At 41.1% G+C, this 21,980-nt stretch overlaps 1 long non-coding RNA gene across 1 annotated transcript in view; it reads right to left on the bottom strand.

The window, feature by feature from the left end:
- Window positions 1-1,266: 1,266 nt before the first annotated feature.
- Window positions 1,267-21,980, bottom strand: part of LOC308485930 — an 81,972-nt gene continuing 61,258 nt past the window's right edge. Inside the window, exon 3 of the long non-coding RNA XR_013990877.1 lies at window positions 1,267-1,344. This is a non-coding gene — a long non-coding RNA (uncharacterized lncRNA). The remainder of the gene's footprint in view (window positions 1,345-21,980) is intronic.

Raw genomic sequence — 21,980 nt, 5'->3', positions numbered from 1 at the left:
GAACCCAAGGGATGTTTTTTAAGAGTCTTGCTTTCATTCTCAGCTGTGACAGCACTAATGTCTACAAACAGAAATTGTGTCTGGAGTAGGTAAATAAGAGGCAAGACAAAAGTAAGTGGGCATGAATTAGGGCCACATATTATTCAGTTATGATGTCAGTGGAAGGTAAATGCTATGGAAGTAACCCAATTCAATTTGAGCAAGCCACCTTGCTCAGGATAAGGGAGTGACTAGATCATAAACGCTTACCTGAGCCCCACTCTTAAGATGAGTCCCAGCCCTGGAACATACAACTCCTGGTGGGTGAGACTGGTTAGTCCCAAAGGCATTCCATATTCAGCCCCACAGATCACACAGTCCAGAGGGGCTTCCATCTAAATTCACCTCTAACCTCCCAAGGTCTACAGATAATGATGTCATGACTCCCATTCTACTACAGGAAAGCCCCATCTGTCCATTCCAATTGCTAATCACAGCTAACGGACACAGAGAATGCTAAACAGGGTAAATGTTATGTAAGAATTGGTGTAGTACTCTTTTGTAATGTGCTACTGAGTTTTTAAATAATATTTTACGGAGAAGCTACAACCTTGCTGAGGAGTCTAAGGAATAGTCTCATCATGCATAGCTTTGCAGATCATATTCTACATGGATGAAAAGTGTGTAAGAGACTTTGGACACACACAATCAGAATCCAACACTGTTAGAGCTCCATCAGAAAGACATGCACCTCACAGCTTATAACACTAGTATTTGTAGCATATGTGCCATTTTAAATATTTCAGTAGCAGCCAATTCCTGTTATTTCCAAGATCTGGGAAATGATGAACACTGGTAGGGCTGAGAAGTAGATGTATTGTCCTGCAGCATCTAAGCAACCCACTGCAAAGTCTTTACAAAAATGGTGGAAAGCTCTCCATTATTTGAAAGCACCTACCATCTTAAGGAAAATGAAGAGGCAGCACAAGCCCCCAAACTGTCCTTAACATGCAGCAAATTCACAGCTGGCTGTACAGCAAAGCTGTTTTTGGTTTGGTTTGGTTTTTACATTTTGCAGCCAGAACCATTTCCCCCCTTTTTATGTTTGAGCAATTATCATCGTTTTCAAAGTAATGGAAATTGATTTGGCCATGGAATGGGACAATCTAGTTGTTATGTCATGTGATTGTCAGCTATGAGAAGATCCACAGTACCAATTTGACTGAAGACTCTTAAGAGACAACAGAGAAACATTTCAGTTTACCTTAATAGATGATTCGGTATGGTCCTTGGGATGCATTGGTAGCACATGTGACTCCAGATGGAAGTCTTTGTGTTGAAATCACACCAGGGTCATGCATCTGCCTTTGGAGAGAGGGCATAGATCAGGAGTAAAGTACACATTTAGGCTATGTATTTTACCTCTGTGTAAAAACCTGGAAAACTGTTGCCTGTCAAAGTAGACAATATTGGACTAGATGGATCTGATAGACAGCAACTTCCTATGTTCCCAATCATCTGGATTAGGTCTGAATAAAGGTCAAGAACAGCATATTACTTTTTAGGATTATCTTCTACAGGCTCTAAGTTATAGAAGTACACAAATCATTCTGGAAACAATTTCATTTTAAAAGTTACATTGAAACTGGCTGTGCAAAGTGCATATATAGGAATGAAATTTTATTTGTATGCAAATAGCAATATTGGCACATGTATCTATGTATTGCATTTCTAAAATGAATACATATGTTCCAAATGCAAGTGTATAGGCAGCCATTTTAGGCACAGACATGACCTAGCACAGAAATGGCTTCAGAAAAATTGATCGTAAAGTCTGCTGAAGTGCAAATAATTTTGGTTTATGGCTTCCTCTGCTCATCTCTGAGGAAGAAGAACTCTGAAAATCTGGTGTCCAGGTATGTAAAAGAGAACAGGAAATGATTCTTTATATTTCCTTCTTTCCTAGGCCTCCTTCTTTCCTTTTTTCCATTTTCACCCTCATCCCTTGGATATTTTATACACCATTCATCCTCAGGCATTCTCCTTTAATGCAGAGTATCTAATCAAGAAATGGAAAGCCATGAATACACTTTACACTTCAACTCAAAACACATTTGCTCAGATGTATGCTCTTTCAATTTTGAATTAGTTCTATTATGATCACAGACTGTACCACCTTAAATCCAAGAATTACACTTGACTTGCACATTATTATTATTATTATTTGCATTTATATACCGCCCTACACCGGAGGCCTCAGGGCAGTTCAGAGAACAAAATCTGTTACTAGCTGTTTCCCTCACCTCCCTGCATTCCTGCTGCAAAGTTTAATTTTCTCTTGGTGTTTGTGGGGGGATGACTTCTCATTGGGTCCCAGTTCAATATAGGGAAAAGGTCCAACAGTTCTCAAAGAGATGGCAGTGTATGGCAACCCCACCTGCAGGGAAAACAGCAGCTACCAGGACAAGTGCTGATGGTGTGGATCAATGAGGAGCCTGAGTTCTAGCTGTGGCTAAAATAAAACAGATATAGGTAGGGTGGAATAGTAAAACCTTAAATGCAACCTTAAATCAAACTCAACAAATTGACAACAGTGATCTTAACAATTGATGCTAACACAGAGAGAGTGGTGACACCACCAAGCAAACACGGCACAAGGCTCTCCTCCCAATCTGTTGGAATTAATCTAAAGAAAGCCCGTAAAACCATCAAAAAGATCACTGAAAATTAAATACGTTCATCTGGTGTGAAACAAGAGCACACAGGGAGTGAAATGGGTTACGTTCTCAACTACCTTGCCTTCACTATGAACTATGGAATTTTGACAGCAGACAATGACACCTGTAAAAATAATATTTTACAAAATGGGTCAGATGCCAGTTGATAAAGAAAGTCTCTCTCTCTCTCTCTATATATATATACATATTTACAAAAATATGGGCATTGTCTCTTTTTTCAAGTTGCGTTTTCTATGGATCAGTTTCATTTGTTGTGAGACATTAGTGTTATGTACAGTGTTAGGTTAGGGAGGAAAGAGGGGGGGAATAGTAAGTGGGGTGGGGTTGTGTGGCAATGCTTCTGTTCTTCTACTAAGTGTATGTGTGGGATTTTGTGGCAGCGTCACTTGTGTGGGTTCTCTTACTATTCACTTGTTGTATTTCCTTGGTGGTGAGAGAGGTTGGGGGTAGCCTAGGGTGTGGTTGGTTGCCTTTGGTTGGCTGTAGTGAGATTTGTTTTTGTGGGTGAGTGGGGTATGTCTGAGTGTTTTTGGATCAGGTTAGCCAGACTGATTTGTATGCTGCTGGAAGATGGAAGTATGTAGGAGACAACATGCTCTCTGATTTAAGGGCAATCGTTTTTTTAAAAAAGGGAATTATAATTCTCAAGGAGGGTAAGATAATGCCAGAATCATAAAAATTCTACTTTGATAATAATGAAGAAATTTGGCAAAGCCTTCTCATGTAAGAAGCACACATGTGGCATAAGACCAAGCTGTGCTGGCAGAACACTGTGACTATGTTCCCTGGAAAATTCTCTTAACACGTTTTCACCAAGACTGCCGATTAAGCAGATAATTCTTAAAGCCGCAATACTCTGATTCCCAGAACACTCACAGATCCTCCTCTGCTAACAGTGGAAGACATTCTGGAGAAAAGTCAACAACAGAAAGTTGCTAGGTGTTTGAGATTTTAAAAATAAAACAAAACATGTTTATTCTTTTATATACAGAATTGTTGTAGGTCTATCTCAGGGGTAGGCAACCTAAGGCCTGGGGGCCAGATGCGGCCCAATCACCTTCTCAATCTGGCCTGCAAACGGTCCGGGAATCAGCATGTTTTTACAAGAGTAGAATGTGTGCTTTTATTTAAAATGTATCTCTGGGTTATTTGTGGGGCATAGGAATTCGTTCACCCCCCCCCCCCAAATATAGTCCAGCCCACCACATGGTCTGAGGGACGGTGGACCGGCCCACGGATGAAAAAGCTTGCTGACTCCTAGTCTATCTTGAGAGACAATGGAGTGCACCTCTGGGGAAGAAGTCGATCTGCTGCATTAGCAGCACCAAAGTGACTTACCCAGGGCACAAGCCTGGGCAGTTTGTCTGGAGGTCCTAGACTGCCCAGATGAGAAGATCCCATTCTTGGCCTCACTAATGTGGTCCAAAAGAAAGCAGAGCAATATGTTTGGCACAAGCTTGGCAACAGGAGTTGTCAGAAGGGGATGTACAACTTGCCAACCAACCATCTTGGGAATTCCACTCTATATTTGTGTAGCCTTTTCTTCTCCCAAATATATCCCACAAGGCAGCAGAGGTTTAGCATCAGAGTTTTCCTTCTCTTATATGGGCTACCTTCCCAGGTAGACTAGACCCATCTGCCCCTCACTTCTCTCTAAAGCACGTACAGAAACTACCTTCTTGACGTTGGACCCAGGGGTGCCAACTTTAATAAAATATTGGAGGGGGGGACTAGGCATAACCGATCACATGATGCATTGCACACACACCACTTGAATAGCAAATGCCCATCAACTTTGGGGCGCATTGCCCCCTCAAATATTTTATTGGGGGGCACAGACCCCTTGGGCCCTAGGAGCTGGCTCCTATGCTTGGACCCACTATTGGTCTCACCCACTCAATCCACTGGAGCCTATCTTTGCATGCAGAGAAAATCCCTAGCTATCTGAGGGTTTGAGACCCATCATCTACCCTCACCTGGTTTAGCAGGCCCGTTGTTGTTGTTCCCAGGTGTGGCCACTGTTGCATGCTGACAGCTTCTAGGAGCCACAGGAGAGAGCTGAGTGCAGGGTGGGGACCAAAGGTGGACAAACTATCCCAGAAGGAACATAATGTGTCCCACACCAGAGGTACTACTCCTCCCCTAACACCAAATACACCCAGTACTAAATATCACAATAATATTCCACTGGATGGTGTTGTTGTTGTTGTTTAGTCGTGTAGTCATGTCCGACTCTTCGTGACCCCATGGACCAGAGCACGCCAGGCACTCCTGTCTTCCACTGCCTCCTGCAGTTTGGTCAGACTCATGCTGGTAGCTTCGAGAACACTGTCCAACCATCTTGTCCTCTGTCGTCCCCTTCTCCTTGTGCCCTCCATCTTTCCCAACATCAGGGTCTTTTCCAGGGAGTCTTCTCGTCTCATGAGGTGGCCAAAGTATTGGAGCCTCAGCTTCAGGATCTGTCCTTCCAGTGAGCACTCAGGGCTGATTTCCTTCAGAATGGATAGGTTTGATCTTCTTGCAGTCCATGGGACTCTCAAGAGTCTCCTCCAGCACCATAATTCAAAAGCATCAATTCTTCGGCGATCAGCCTTCTTTATGGTCCAGCTCTCACTTCCATACATCACTACTGGGAAAACCATAGCTTTTACTATACGGACCTTTGTCGGCAAGGTGATGTCTCTACTTTTTAAGATGCTGTTCTACCACTGGATGGTAGAACATTGAAATATACTTGGAGTGATTTCATGCTCTTTATTGCAGCTTGTAAAACAGTAATTGAATTTCCACCAAAACCTCAGGCTTTTATATACATTATTTACACAATGAGTCCCACCTGATTGGCTGATTCTGCTTCCCCCCTGGAGCATGATTGGTCTTTTCCTGCAGGCCAATCAGTTGTTGCATTCTATGATCCTACCAGCCTAATAGGCTGATTAACTTTCTCTTGGAGCCTGATTGGTCTTCTCCTGCAAGCCAATCAGTTGTTGCATTCTAGGATCTTACCTGCCTATTGTTCTAGGATCCAAGCTTAATATATAAAAAACATACACTCCACTAAACGAAGATACAAAATGGAAGGCCAAGTTCTACCACTATGTAGTTGTTGTAACACCTGGTAGTGCCGGATTTAGGGCGGTGGAGTTGGTTCCCCTGTACAGTGGTACCTCGGGTTAAGTACTTAATTCGTTCCGGAAGTCCGTACTTAACCTGAAACTGTTCTTAACCTGAAGCACCACTTTAGCTAATGGCGCCTCCTGCTGCTGCTGCACTACCGTAGCATGATTTCTGTTTTCATCCTGAAGCAAAGTTCTTAACCTGAGGTACTATTTCTGGGTTAGCGGAGTCTGTAACCTGAAGTGTAAGTAACCTGAAGCGTATGTAACCCGAGGTACCACTGTACAAGATGCCAAGCCACGGGATTGCAAATCATCATCATCATTCCTATATTTATATGGGTACCTATTGAAAGTACCAAAACATGAAATATTTGGGGGGCACCGAATTTTGTACTTGCTCAAGATGCCATATTACCAAAGTCCACCCCTCCATCTGGTAAAAGGCGCTTCTAGCCACTGAGCCTATCTGGGACTCCAGTGACAAAGTGAGATGCAAAAACAGCCCCAGACTGCATACCTGTTGCCTCACAGGGAGCACAACCCCACCCAAGGCAGGCAACTGACCATCTGCATACTGTTGGCATCTTGACCCCAAACCCCTAGTGACCACTCCCAGAGGCTTCAAATAGATGTTAAATAGCATTGGGTATAAAATAGTGCCTTCAGCAGCCCATAACATAACATGTCTACTCAGAAGCATCCCATAACATAACTGCTACGCCCCAAAGTATTCTCCCAATGCCACTCTCTGAACTCAGTCCATTAGGTAGGACTAGAACCACTGTAAATAGTGCCCATAGTAAAATGATAGAACCATCTCACACAGGAAGCAGTGATAGCTACCAATTTGGATGGGTTTAAAAGAGAATTAGCCATTATTGCTATGTTCTACCGCCTCTTTCAGATGTGCCATGGGAATTGCAAGTGGGCAGAGTGCTGTTGCATTCATGTTCAAATTGGAAGCCACTGTGAGAACAGGATACTGGACTAGATGGGCCATTGGCCTGATCCTGCAGGCTCATCTTATGTTTGGAGGGTTGCTCTGCAGACCCTGTTCCATCCAAGAACAAATGTAAAGCCTGGGACTCCTTCTCCCCTCTCCCCCCCCCCCCCGTATTCAATACAATTCTGTTCTTTTCCATCTCTAAATCAAAGAACATTTTCATAATTTATATAATCTGATTCATTTAGCCTGTTCAGGGTTAAGTCTGCAGAATGTAGCCTTACCATATTCCTAATAGTGACTTGCAGTAAATTAAGCTATTTTGGCACTTCCACTTTTTGTGATCTCTTTATTGCAATCAGCTGCTCCTTTGCTCAGGATGGTGTCACTTAGGAGGATTCCAAAACTGAAATTAATTCATCATTTGCAATGATTCTGGGTATGAATGTCATTCATGGTTTGGCTGCTAATAAGACATTATACGTGATGGGGTCAATATATAGAACTCATTCCTTCTGTTGATTACATTTTCCTTCTTCGGATTTGCCTCGATGCTGCTCACGCTCTCACAACCACCAATTTACATGATGTGCTGTCTGTGGAATGTTGTGGTCATTTCATTTCATTTTCTATCCTTTCTTTCTTTGTAATATTCTCTAATTGGTGATTCACTTGTCTGTCATTTCAACATCTTGAACTGTATTATTCTCATTTTTTCGCTTGTGCACATTTTTTATTGTTTTGCATTTAATTATGTCTTCTTTCTGATGCAAAGTTAAAATGGGGTGTATTATTTGGTCTGGTTTTATTTTTCTGACAGTATTCACTCTGCAGCAGTTTAAGGGGTTTCTATCAGGGCATTACAGAATTGGATCTACCTTAGGTTTTATATCTTGGATTTCATTATTTGCCCAGATGCTCACTAGTGCAAAAAAAAAAAAAAAAGAAACTTCTTTTAAAAGTTGTGCTAATTTTTACCAGCTAAGAATTCTGTCTTCTGAGTATCAACTTCCATCCCTCATCAACCTTTTTTTTCAGTTACCTATTCCCAAATTCCAGCATATCTTATTTCATTGGTCTCGGGACAGGGAGAACTACAGAAAGGATTATTTGTTATCCACATTTATTCAGAAGCGACTATGTGGGCCAATAATTTCTCCTCTAACGGTAAACACCACCAACACTTGTTCACAGACAAATATCTGAAAAAGAATGGTGGGTTAATTCAGGAAATAACATGATTCTAAACTAAACTAGACAAAATAGAGATATAAACTAGACAAAATCACTATAAACTGCTCGGTCAATAGTATGTGACTCCATAATGACTGAGTAAAATTTGCACTACTTGTGATGGAAAGCATTTGGAGATGTGGGCACTCAAGGGCTAATATGAAATATATTTGGTGGACTCATTCAATAATTAAAATCTTTTGTGGAGATGTGATGAGGACAGTAGCTTTAATGACATCTTATACTTTGTCATTAGACCCACTGATAATTTCATTAGGATATTTAGATCAACAAATATACCATAAGGAGGTAATATAGAATCTAACAGTAGCTGCTCATCTGGATTTTGCACAGAAGTGGAAAACTGGGTCCCCATCATAAGTGAAAGAGTAGTCAGCAATTTTTTTCAAGGCGGCAATATAAACTTATTGAATTGATTAGTGTGACAGATGGTAGACAAGAGGAGAACATCTTAATGATAAATGGATCCCACCAATTGATGAGTAAATAAAATATATATGTTAATGAATATAATCACTTTTCTGTGTGGTAAAATACTAATTATTTGTTGTAATTAATGTATGTTCTTGCGATTTAATAAAGTTTGATAAGAAAGACATTGTACCTTTTTGAATTTTTTTTTAAATGTTGTCTCAATTATTCTGCTAAGAGATCAAGTTCCATAGCTTAACTATGTGTTGTGTGAAGTACTTCCTTTTATCTGTTCTTCCAACATTCCACATCATTGGGTGTCTGCACATTCAAGTGTTATGAGAGAAACTCTGGAAAAAAACTCTTTTAAAAAGAGATCAGTTCAATAATGCCCAGATGATGCGTTCTGTCCTCAGAAACAAGTCTGCCATTAAATAAATAGTTGGGGGGGGGGGTTGCTCAACAGTTTTGAAATGTACTTATTTTGATATGGGCATGTTCCTTTTTTATTAACATGTTGAGATTTTCCAGTGTAAAACAGAATACAGGTTAGGCTGCAAGCCTAATGTTTCAATGTTGATGGCAGATGGGGAGGGACTAGAAGGCAGCACAATTGCCTCTCCACCCAATCCTGTCCTCAGAAATGATCGCTGCTGATGGAGAGGGAGGGGCAGGAAGTTACCGCCTGCAAATATTCTTCTGGCAGAAGCCAATGTTGCTGATATCACGTGATCTCATTTCAATACTGTTTGTGCCTGAAAAAGACTTTGGGTAGAGGAAGACATATTGCTTTGTTCCAATTGGTGCATATCCTAGAACTTCCTGCTGTAATCCTGTAACTTTTTATACTACGAATGTTCCATTTTTATTTTTATTTTTTTTGTCCAACTTTTGTAGCATTATAACACAGGAGTGCTCCTCCAGCTGGCAATAATGAAGAAATGCTGAGGTAGCACTGCAGAACAAAATGGAAGGGTGGGTGAGCAGTTCAGCATAAGTGCTAATACACTACGGTGGTACCTCAGGTTAAGTACTTAATTCGTTCCGGAGGTCCATACTTAACCTGAAACTGTTCTTAACCTGAAGCACCACATTAGCTAGTGGGGCCTCCTGTTGCCCCCGTGCCGCTGGAGCATGATTTCTGTTCTCACCCTGAAGCAAAGTTCTTAACCTGAAGCACTATTTCTGGGTTAGCGGAATCTGTAACCTGAAGCGTATGTAACCTGAAGCGTATGTAACCTGAAGTCCCACTGTATTATTGCATCAAGAATATATTGCAGAATACACTTGCAAAAACAAACATACCCCAAACCCACCAGTTTGGAGTGGCCCTAAGTCAAATGTGAAAATGTGAAAGTGGGTCCCATGTTGCAGGCTAGGAGTCTGAGGACTGGATGAAAGCAGCACCCTTCCATCTTCATTTTGCTTATAATATTGCAAAGAATAGCAATCTGGAGTGACCCTGCGTCTTTGTTCCTCTCTCTCTCTCTCTCTCTGTGTGTGTGTGTGTGTATGTGTGTGTGCTGCAGACTGGCACACCCACATCAAGAAACTTACTGTCAAACAAATCTTTATTTTCCAAACATCATCACCGCTATGTTACTACTAGCAGCTGCTTTTCAACTAAGAGAAGGAGACTTCAGGATCCACAGTCTCTTAAAACCTGTGGGTTGCTTTGCTATTTTCATTCTTCTTTTATGAGCATAAAAGGAGTGGGGTGGGGGATACAGCTGGTAAGTTGGGATGAATTCTTTTTTCATTAACTTCCCTGTATTTGAGGCAAGGCATCCCATTTCAGGCTAACTCAGCAAAGGGAACTCTCCTGGTTACAGGAATGTATCAGTCATCATAACCGGCATCACTGCATTTTCCATTGCAAGGCAGATAAGTTCATGCCAAACAACGGTTATATAAAGCCAAAATAAGGTTCTTGTAAACAAGTCTACGTAAACACAGGGTTAGCAGTCAGGCAGATTTCTCCAAAATTACATATCTAAGAATATGAGAATTGACTTCTTGTTTTTGACCAATATTTATTTAGTCCAGGAGGCTCTTCCCAGCAGTGACCAGCTAGTTGCCTCTGGAAGCTTACAGGAAGGTCAACAGGTAAAGGTCATCTCCTGGGTTTGTTTGGGTTTTTTGTTTTGGTCCCCAGAAAAGAGCAGGCAAGTGATGAATGTTGAAGTATCATGAAGGGATTTGGAACTTGTAGCCCTCCATATGTTGTTTAATGCCAAGTCCCATAAACTGCCAGCCAATATTGCCAATGGTCAGGTGTGATCGGAGTTGTACTCCAGACACATCTGAAGGGCCACATTTTCTCCTGTTGGTAGATATCACTCTTCCTTGAATTTTTAATAACCATAACTATAATACTTCAAATAGGTGGCAGTAGGGTCATGCAGTCTTTGTCGGTCATTGAGAAACTCTTTGGTTGGGTATACCTCAGGGCAAGACTGCCCAGAAAAATCCTGAATTCAAACAGGTCAGTCAGAGGCCCACTACTGAGCAAAGCCTTACTCGTGAGTTGGCTGCTCCCGCTCCAGTCCACCAGCAACACATAAAAGCCTGACATGTCCCCTTTTGGCCCTACCAGTGTGGGATCTCCAACGCTGGTATGCTCAGAGACATGGAAGTTGCTGTAGCACTGTGGAGTGTTACTTCACTTTTGTGGTGAACCAGCTTCACTTTGCCACTGCTGATTCAAGTATGCAGAGAGGTTCCTATTTTACTCCCATAATCGTGCATAAATTTCAGAAACATTCTAACCACTGATACCATATTTCTACGCTATGCTGTCTGCCAGTGAATCAAGCTATCACCCAGTAACCGTGCTACTTTAGATATGGTACAATATCATCCAGACTTTAAAATTAACAAGATATCCTCTATTTATTGTTAACTATCACGTCGTATTGGGGTAAATGTTGTTATCCTTAAATTGGTTGCCATTTCTTTAAGGGTTTTGTTGTTTTTTGCTTTTGTAGGGTTATTATTATTACTAGGAGCTGCCACCTCTGCCTATCCGCCAACTCCACCTTCATATCTGAGCCTCCATAGCTTCTTGCCTATCTTCCACCTGTCTCAGCTCTAGCATTCAGACTTCAGTCTTCAATCTTCAATCAGTCTTCAAGCTTCTGTAGCTGCTGCTGCTGCTTCTGGTCAGCACTCAAACAGTCACCATGCTAGAACTGGACTATTTATGTTCCAGCCAGCCTACCATTCAACCTATCAGATTTGAGTGGCATAGAATTCTCTCCCTTCATTGGACCACTTTTCCCATCCAATGAATGTCCAAGAATTTCTACCCAGCAAGTCAACCAGAAGTGAAATTGTACAGTCCCGTAACTCGGTATAGAAAGAACCCAGATTTTCCCAGACTAGTCTTATACAACTAAGTAAAAATCAACTGACCAGCCACCAATGAAAACTTACTATTCGAAACTTCATATAACTTTACATAGCACCCACACACGCAGTAAACTCTTACACATTGTAGAAAAACATCGTCTCAGTAAATTAAACCCCTTTAAAAGGTGCTTTCTCCATTGACACAAAGGAGAAATGGATCTGTCAATGGATCTGATTTTAACTTCTGTAGCTCCTAGGACACCCTCCCAGGAAATATAGGACTGCAGCCTTCAACACCTAAAATATATCAATAAAAAAACCCACTGCTGCCATTATGGGTATGCCAAAGAACTCCAGGGGAAAATATGGAAGTCTTTTATTGTTTGATTGGTAAATCCTTTCTATACTTGGAGAGATTTGCTTTATTTGTCAAAGAAGGACAATGAGCTGAATAGCCTGTGGTAGCTGGAAAATTGTAAAACACTCATATTTCTCAATTCCTGGACTCAAAGTGCTGTTTCACAAATTCATTTACGACCGTTCTCATCAGTTGATGATTGACAGCTGAATTTATGAATTATCTCCATTGAAAGATATTGCCTTTGACATGATATGAGGTGCTATGAAAATACTACCTCTAGCAGGTTTCCACATACAAGTTTAATTTGACCTAGCAATGAGTGTACATATTATTTATTCAGTCCTATTGAGTTCTGTGGCCTTTTAAAGCTGTTTTTGAATGGATTTGAAGACTTTGTATTATATGGTGCTACCCATGGTGGTCATTTTGTACACCGCCTTATAAAAAGCAGTTTAAAAATCATTAATTAAATAAGTAAATATTGAACAACAGAAAAGCACAACAGAAGGCTCTCAGTCGGAAACAAAAATGAAGCAAGCAGCAAAATGGAAAATGGAGGGCAAGACATTTCCTACAAATAGTGGAATAAAACAGTTTATAGACAGCTGGAGAACATTGTGGAAGATTCTTAGGAGGAACTGTGAATTTTTAGGCATTAGACTATTTTGTTCCATGCTCCCTTACAGAACTGAAATGTGTTTATAAATAAACAAAGTACATAGCCTAAGAGAAACTTGTAGGATATCTGAAACTACATTGCAAATGCAGGCAGTTCCAAGAGGAGGAAAAATAAATGGTGAGATAAAATGTTCTCTAATGCATGTGGAGACAACTCCTTAAGCTATCCTGAATAATTGGCATTTGAGAGGAACTTCATATCCATTTCAAGGCTTCTGGCCAATGAAAAGTGTGTCAGAACAATTTTTTTAAGAAGAGTTCATAAATTTTGTTTATATTATAAACACGTTGTAGAAATGACTGATGTGTACTATAAATGGTTTTAAGTACATTATTTATAAAGGGTCATTTATGAGGATTATAAGTTGTAAGTATTTGTCAGCTCCTGCTGGACCAGAACTGTGTGTTGTAGATGGCAGTTTTATCATGGGTTTATGCCTTCTAATAGACTATGGAGCACTGTGTAAGAATCCAGTAATAGCCATTTATTTGATGGATTGTCACTTAAACAATCCTCTCACACACTTTTATTGTTATTATACACTTTATATCACTTGTATTTGTGGTTTTAATCATTGATTTATTGATCTTATGATGTAAAAACACCTGAATATGACAGGTATTGTTTAAAACCGATGTCCAATGAAGTACAATGTATTAATATTCTACAATGTACAATATGCAGAACAGGGTGTTACAAAGGATAAATGACACACATACTGACTTGACTTTTCAGGAAATTAAAATGAAGGATCAGTTTAGCCAGAAGGCTATACTTTCCTAAAGATCCTTTGTCCTAGTTTGATTTGCAGCTGAATCTGTGAATTGACTCAGTTTAAAAGTACTAGATTTGAAGTGGTGCCAGTAGGAAAAGAGTAATTGTCAGGTAGAACTATGGTCTTATTCTTTCATAAAAGTAAAATCAGGGCGAGTGGAAGAGTTGAGCCATGATTCAGCTAATAGCTCTGGCCTCCCTCCATTCACACAGCTGAGGAAGGCCTGAAGAGGTGAATCTTCTCGCAGAATTATTTCCCCCACGACTGTGAACTTTGATCATGTTGAGTTGGGATACTAAATTCGAATGGATGTCTATAGAAATAATTCATGGGGAGAGTGGCAAGGTCTATGACTTGTAAATCGAGATTGTTTAGATTATCGGCAGTCTATGTTGGTTGGGACGGGGGTGGCGCTGTGGTTTAAACCACGGAGCCTCTTGGGCTTGCCGATCAGAAGGTTGGCGGTTTGAATCCCTGCGACGGGGTGAGCTCCTGTTGCTTGGTCCCAGCTCCTGCCAACCTAGCAGTTCGAAAACACGTCAAAGTGCAAGTAGATAAATAGGTACCACTCCGGCGGGAAGGTAAACGGCGTTTCCGTGCGCTGCTCTGGTTTCAGTGTTCCGTTGCGCCAGAACACCATGCTGGCCACATGACCCGGAAAAACTGTCTGTGGACAAACGCCGGCTCCCTTGGCCTGTAAAGTGAGATGAGCACCGCAACCCCAGAGTCATCTGCAGCTGGACTTAATTTTCAGGGGACCTTTACCTTTACCTTTATGTTGGTAGCAGGGAACAGTTTGGTGAGATCCAATAGTTCCGAAAGGCTTATGCTACATAATCAGTGTTTAGTTGTCTTGTCTTGGTTTTTTTAAGAAAAAAAGTTGCCTGTACTCACCATGAAGTTGTCACACTTTTAACCAGTGTGTGTGTGCTGATACTGCATACCCTTGAGTACCCCCCCCCCAAAAAAAAGCACTGCACATAATTATCAATGTATTTATTAGGGCTGTACACCAGATCCAGCCAAGTCCTGAGTTAAATCAGGCGTTTTGGGGAAAACTTGGTTGCCAGATGAACTGGGCTGAGATAGCCACATTTCAGTATGTGTCAGTTTCAATAGTCCAGAGTGATTTGTGGCTTTCAAGGGGCAAGACAGGAAGCAGGAGGGAGAGGCAGGTAAGGTGGGAAAACCTTCCTTGCTGCCAGATGCCTCCTCAGCCCCAGGATCATTCTATCTGTCAGCAGTTGTTGAGTGGAGGGGGTGAGCTTGCAGGATACAGGTGATGCTTCATATGCAGCTTTCTTTTACAGTTGCAGAGCATCACCCTCCTCCCCTATACCCAACAGCATTTAAATGTAATGCTGGAATAGGGTTTTGAAGTATGCCCAGGAATAGCTGAAGGCAAAGGCCTCAGGTGAAGAAATTCTGGCACTCTAGCTGCCCTGGCCTTTGCTGATTAAAATGGAGTTTGTTGGGCACAGTGGAGAGGCTAGTTGCCAGCAATTGCCCTTGTTCTTTTCACTTACTTCTGGGACAGGTTTGCCATATTTTGAAGAACAAAAAAGAGGACACATTTGCTGACTTCTACTTTTAACTATAAATCTCTATGACGACTCTCATTTTACGTACCCATGAAAAAGAGGACTTGTCCTGGAAAAAGAGGACATGTGGCAACTCTAAACAGGAGCACTCAGTGTGGAGCTGCCTTCACTCAGGAGTCCTGGAACAAGCTTTGTGCAGGCTAGGACTTCCAGCCAGACTCCCTTTTCAGGGATGGAAACTGGAATTCTGCCTGAACTGTCAGCTGTTGGCATCTAGCCTGCTTGGACATGACAGGTATGGAGGACCGTAAAAACTGAATTATAAAGGAATGGTCATACTGCCTCCTAAGTAGCTTTGTTTTTACTGCTAGAAGATTCAGCAGCAGCAAAAAGCAGATGCTTATTTGGTGACAGAGGAGTATAAACTTTGACAATGCCTATCAAGAAGACTTTATTCATTCAGCTCTGCCCAACCCAATCAAGGTCATCTATATTCTTTTTCTTTCTCTAATAGACATATGCAAAGCCCACAGGTGGGATTCAAATTTAAACTCTTTCTGGTTTTCCCATTGCCCAGAGCAGATTTCTGAAGAAAAGCTGTGTACCAATTCAAACCCCATTCAGTTCGGTTTGCAACCTTTAGTGCTGCAGATATAACTTCAGCAAAGGCTGCTAGTGTTTTGCTTGCAATCACATTGAATAATGAGTTGTCTCATCTTAAGTCAGCAGAAACCAGCTTTTGTTAGCATGTGCTCATGAGAAAGAAGATTGCTTTGTCCAAGTGGGTTTAAATATTGCCCTCAGTGAAGTTTGGTCCATTAAGTCAAATGGGACACTGCCCCAGTGACCTTAGTCTGTTTTCAACCATTCTCCACTTGCTGACTTTCTTACTTACAGCTAGACACCTGGCTCCTCCCCGCCCCTTCTCATTTTTGCCCTTGTAAGGCACAGCAGTGAGGACAACCAGGACAAAACTAGATTGAGTTTGCTCCTGCTCTCACCACCTCTGACTCCACTTTCCTGTGACTCAGACTCCACCTGCTGTTGCCCTCCCTTACTTTAAGCCTCCCAGTGTTGATGGGCTCCAGCCTCCTCTAACTGCCAGAATTCAGATGAAAGACAGCTTGCAAGTGCCATTTTAGATAAGTACCTTAACTGTCAATGACTGCTTGTCTCCTTTTTAAAAAATTATTGTTCCTTCCAATATCTTCAAGGGCTTTTTGCTGTTCTCTCAGACTACTGAAATTCCTTACTGAGCCTCAGCAAACATCATTCTTTCATTCATTGCATTTTGTGGCACAATAAAATAGATTTGGTTAAAATAGAGGACAAATGCTATAAAGACAGCAATAGCAATCTAGTGCTTGAAATATGGCTCCCTTGAGTAAATAAAAAAAGTTCAACCTGATAGGCAGACAATGGCACAACCCTATTTAGTTGAAATATCCAGCAATATAAATGTAATGGTCACAACCCGGCACCAAGTCAAGCCCATTTATTTCAGCATATGTGTTGGATAATGCCATGATACACAAAACATGTCTGACAGAAAAATCCTGGCATTAAAGGCTGCCATGTGACCCTTTTAGCAAATGGGTTCAATCAATCTGCATTTACTGTTCTGCCTATTGTAAAGCAAGACTCTCTGAGCAATGCACTTCAAGGTGAGATTGGCTGATCGTGTTTTGCTCTTCCACAACTAACTTTAACCTGTGCAATTATCCTTGGCTCACCAACATGGTGCCATGGGCCTCCTAAGGCACTCATGAAAGTCATTGGTAAATGTTCTCTCAAAAATCTGCAATACATGGAAAACTGTGCTTGCTATTTGCGCTGGCTCAGCCTCTCCCACATCAACACACACACCCTTGAACATGCCACATTTCATGAGATGAGTGGAGTGGACACCCACCTGTTCTAACCAAAGGAGAGGTGCAAAGAGTTTCTCTCATTCTGAGAAAATGTGTCAGTAGCTGATGTGTATATTTTTTTCCCCAGTTGATGGTAGGGGCATGTTCACGCCATTTTGTGTTATGCCACCTCCCCGTGACAGTATTTTTGTGATGGTTGCCCTATCACATTCTTAAAATTCCAAAATTGCCCCTGAAAAGTTGGCAACCCATGGATTATCAACTGTCTTTAAATGCTTTTCATGTTCTACACTTCATATGAAAATGATATCTCACTTCCAATACCAAACTAGCATGTTTGCAGCATCCTCATGCAAGCACAGTATTGGGAAAGTGGGATGCTGTTGTGACTCACTTTGGTTTAGGCTGCAAATAGTAGTGGCTTCCAAGCTACCATTTGGAGATCAATGTCCTAGAACACTCAAAGCAGTGTTCAGGATATACTTGCATGACAGAGCTCTCAAGAACATAAGTTTGTATGATTCAGAAATTTAATTAGGAAGTTCAAAGGAATAGAAAAGAAGTCCACAATGTTTGTTTAAAAAACTTCACAAAAATAGTATATTGTGTTTCAGAAGTATGCAACCAAGCGCAGAGAGTGGATCAAGTGCAATACTGTGTGATAAACAGAAACTATGTCCACAATGTACTAATGATTTGTAAACAATCACAGTGCGTCATCACCATTACAATGACTATGAATGCATCAGCTTGGATTTCTGTTGAAATATAACAGTTTGACAATTCAGAATTTGCAGTAGTGGTACGACAAAAGTGCTAAGCAGCCAGAGAACACATATGGACTGTGAGTTACAAATTAAACTCCTATGAACACTGCATCAACAACCTCAGCAATAAGAAATTATTCAGAAATGCCCTGAATTCAACATGCTGCTGCACTCAGATTATCACCACTATGAAGAGAAGTTCAACTCATCATGTGAATTGGCCCTGTTGTGCTGAAAACTGTGGCCAGGATCCAAAGAGGTATGAAACAACTTCTACAATTCCACGGAGTTTGTGTTTTTGTTGAGCAGCAGTTCCCGATGCCACATGCCAAACTTCTTTTGAAACTGAGCAAAGTCCTGAATGCAATTTGCAATATTGCATGGAAGAGAGAGAGAGAGAGAGAGAGAGAGAGAGAGAGAGAAAGCAAAACCCACCAGGCTAGCTGAAGTTTGCTATGTGATCCTGGGCTCTTTGCAGTGAAAAAGCCATGCATGTACACAACCGATGTGAACCCTTTGTCTCCATTTTCTTTCTTTGTGTTGTTTCTCTTAGTATCTTAAATGACAAACATAGAATGGAGGTTTAACAGAAGCAACCAAATGAATACAGAGGATGATTAGGAAATAAAAACCCTGTGTCTGTGTGTGTGCTCTGTTTAAAAAAGGAACTCTAAACTTGTGCATTTCTGGCCAAAAGTCTGCTATAAAAAGGATACCGAAATCAACAGAGTCAATTTGCTCCAAGAGTGGCAGCTGGTGCCCTGAAATCAGATAGGATGCAGAGACTGTGCTACAAGCCACACACAAAACCACTGACCACAGTCAAATCAAGCTGAAAATACACACCCAGTATCCAGTGCAAGAACACATAATGAGTGAGTCATACACACAAAGAGATTTATTAGAGACACATTCACAGAGTTAGCTGGCTTCGCCACCTCCCATTCTGAGATGACAATGATGGTGATCATAGAATGATTTGCAATTGCATTCATTTCATTTAAGAATGGCATTTTCTGATAATCATTTCAGAAAATCACCTCCCATGGATTTAAGTTCCCATTTCACTCCTCAATCTAGACAATAAGAGTGTTGTGTATTGTTGTTGTTTTACAGTTGCACTATGAATACAAACACTTCTCACATATTGTACACATATACACACCCCAGGTTCCCTGAAGGAACTGGTGCATAAGCTGATATATATAGCAATATATAAAACTGTATGAAAATACTCATTACAGAACTATGCTGCAGAAATATAGTAGTTTGGGACTTAACTTTTAATATGTATTATACTTATAACTTTTTATCTATAATTAAATAATATATTGGCCTGCTTGGCAATAACTCATCTCTCCTACCTCATTTGTCTGGCCCAGAGCACTACCTCAGGCCTAGCATTCTGTTTTTCTAGATTATCAATTTAGCATCCCAGGCCTAAGTCACATCACCCCAGGAAGGTTCCAGAGAGCAGGCATGCTAACTGAGACAACCCCTTCTTACTACAGAGGTAAAGGTAAAGGTAAAGGTAATGGACCCCTGAACGGTCCAGTCAAAGGCGACTATGGGGTTGTGGCACTCATCTCGCTTTCAGGCTGAGGGAGCCAGCATTTGTCCACAGACAGCTTTCTGGGTCGTGGCCAGAATGACTAAACTGCTTCTGGTACAACAGAACACCGAGACGGAAGTCAGAGTGCACAGAAACACCGTTTACCTTCCCACCACAGCGGTACCTATTTATCTATTTGCACTGGTGTGCCTTCGAACTGCTAGGTTGGCAGAAGCTGGGACAGAGCAACAGGAGCTCACCACATACAACCAACCAAATACACCCACTGCCTTTCATGCCCAACTAACTTGGATGGACCTGATCCAACAGATTTCCTTTTAATATCAAAGTTACCACGCACTCTTATAGTAAACACCATTGAATAAGTAAATACTACTGAGTTCAGTGGGACTTACTCCCTGGCAAGTGTGTGTTATGATTACAACTTTCTACTCCCATATTAGGGATTGCCCAAGTTCATGCTACCAAGAGACACCATGAATTCTTATATAAAAAAATAATAGAAGTGGACACCTTGTAGACCAGCTCACTACAATGTACCTGAGGGTTGTCTCATGGCAACACTGTCACCTCAGTATATATGGCTTTAGTTTTAGCGGATCAGGCCCTGAGCAGAAACAATACACTTGAGTTATTTAGGGACTATTCGAGCAACAGCAAAGTGTCTTTGGAAGTGCTGTATACATATTTCCTCCCACTCACCCCCTCCCCCCCAAAAAACGCTTTAAACTGGTAACCAGTCAACAGTGGATGATGAATTTTTCCATGCAGGAATGTGTTCATACACTAGTCAAAACAAATAAAGACAAGAGGGGAGTACTACAGTGGTTCCAATTTAAAATCTATCATTTTGGCTTAAGCACCAATCCACTTACATTGTTGAGGTTTTGAAAACTTTTAGAGACACAAAGTACAGACAGGTACAGACAGCAGAACAGGCTTCCCTGTATGTTAGTGCCATCTAGTGGTCCTATATGTCTTCAGAGTCTGATAATATCCATTGCAAAAGAGAAGAAATAAGACTGAGGATAAATATTATATTACGTTATTATAAAATGTGCTACCTGCCCGTCACAGTCAAAGGAATAGCACATTATACAGGGTTCTCATCAGTAATATTCCAAGTAATACCCTAATGAACATTTCCCACCTTCTCATCTTTTAAAAAAAATATAGACAGCAGTTATATATATTCACTGGGGATAAAAGTCTTATCGGAAATAACTTTTAATAGATATACATAGGGAAGCGCTGTAAGTTGGTTTTACTCTTTACTCTGTGTCATATTAATTTCCGATGTTCTGAGCATTAAAATTTGAATGAATGTAAACAGGGAAGCAAATTCAAGACAGGGTAACATTTCTGTCAACGTTCTGGTCCATCCCAAAGCATTGCATTAGCCAAGAGATCCTATCCATCTGTCACCAGGCAGAAAAATAATGTGATAGCAAATCTGTATATGAATAGACTCTTGGCCCAGTTCATGCAATTTCCTCGTCCCTTTTGTTGTTGAGGTGGCAATCTAGCACAATAGCAGGTCTACCTATCTGGTACACCCACGAGCAATTACATCTGTTCTGGGCATGTTCGGTGCTGGTTTTTTTGAAGACCATCCCTCCAGAATAACAAAGCTCAGGGCCAGCCGTGTTTGATTCTTTATTACTTATTTCAGAAATTTGTGTGAATGAGCGCCACTGGACAAACTTTGAGTTTCTTGTTCATAAAACAAATGGGGTTGTCTTTTTCTTATTTATACCATATTTATTAATGGTTAATTGGGATGACAAATTGTTTGCTAAAATGTTCTTGACACATTTCCTGCAGCAGCTAACTCTCATTAAAGGCTGATGGAACTAATTATGCTAAGAGGAGATGGAAGGGAAGGGAAGAGAAAAGAAGGGAGGCAGTTTTTCTTGACATCTTTTGTCATCTTTTGCTGGGACATAAAAAATGTAGGAAGAGCCTACTGGATCAGGCCAATGGCCCATCTAGTCCAATATCCTGTTCTCATGGTACCCAACCAGACGCTGGCAGGAAACTCTCATGCAGGACCCAAGCTCGACAGCACTCCGCCCATTCCTGGTTTCCAGCAACTAGTATTCAGTAGCATTAATGCCTCCAACCATGGCTAATAGAATTTGCCTTTTTCTCAGCTGCCACAATGACCCTGAACAATATATCATGGTCAGAAACCTTCACTTCACTGCTCACCCCTAAATCTAGATTGTTTATGAATAAATAATAAAACACATGTTCCAACAGTCCTTGTGGGACTTCCTACATCTCTCCATGAAGAGACCTGTCCATTTATTCCTACTCTCTGCTCCCTGTTACTTAACAAATTCTTAATCTGCAAGAGGATCTGTCCTCTTATTCCCCGACTTCTAAGGTTACTCATGAATTGTTGGTGAGTTACCATGTTGAAAGCAATTTAAAAGAGCAAGTACACTATGATTCACCTTTAGAAATATGCTTCCCTACACTCTCAAAGCACTTTTAATAATAGGTTCGTTAAATAGGACTTGCCCTTGCAGAAGTCATGATGGCTCTGCTTCAGCCAGGCTTGTTCTGCTTTATGTTTGGTTATTTTATCTTAACAATACTTTCCACCAGTTTAT

Source organism: Podarcis pityusensis (genome assembly GCF_964106645.2).
Source record: "Podarcis pityusensis genome assembly, chromosome: 9".
Taxonomy (NCBI): domain Eukaryota; kingdom Metazoa; phylum Chordata; class Lepidosauria; order Squamata; family Lacertidae; genus Podarcis; species Podarcis pityusensis.
The sequence above is the reverse complement of the archived record's forward strand: the minus strand, read 5'-3'. Positions and strand labels throughout refer to the sequence as shown.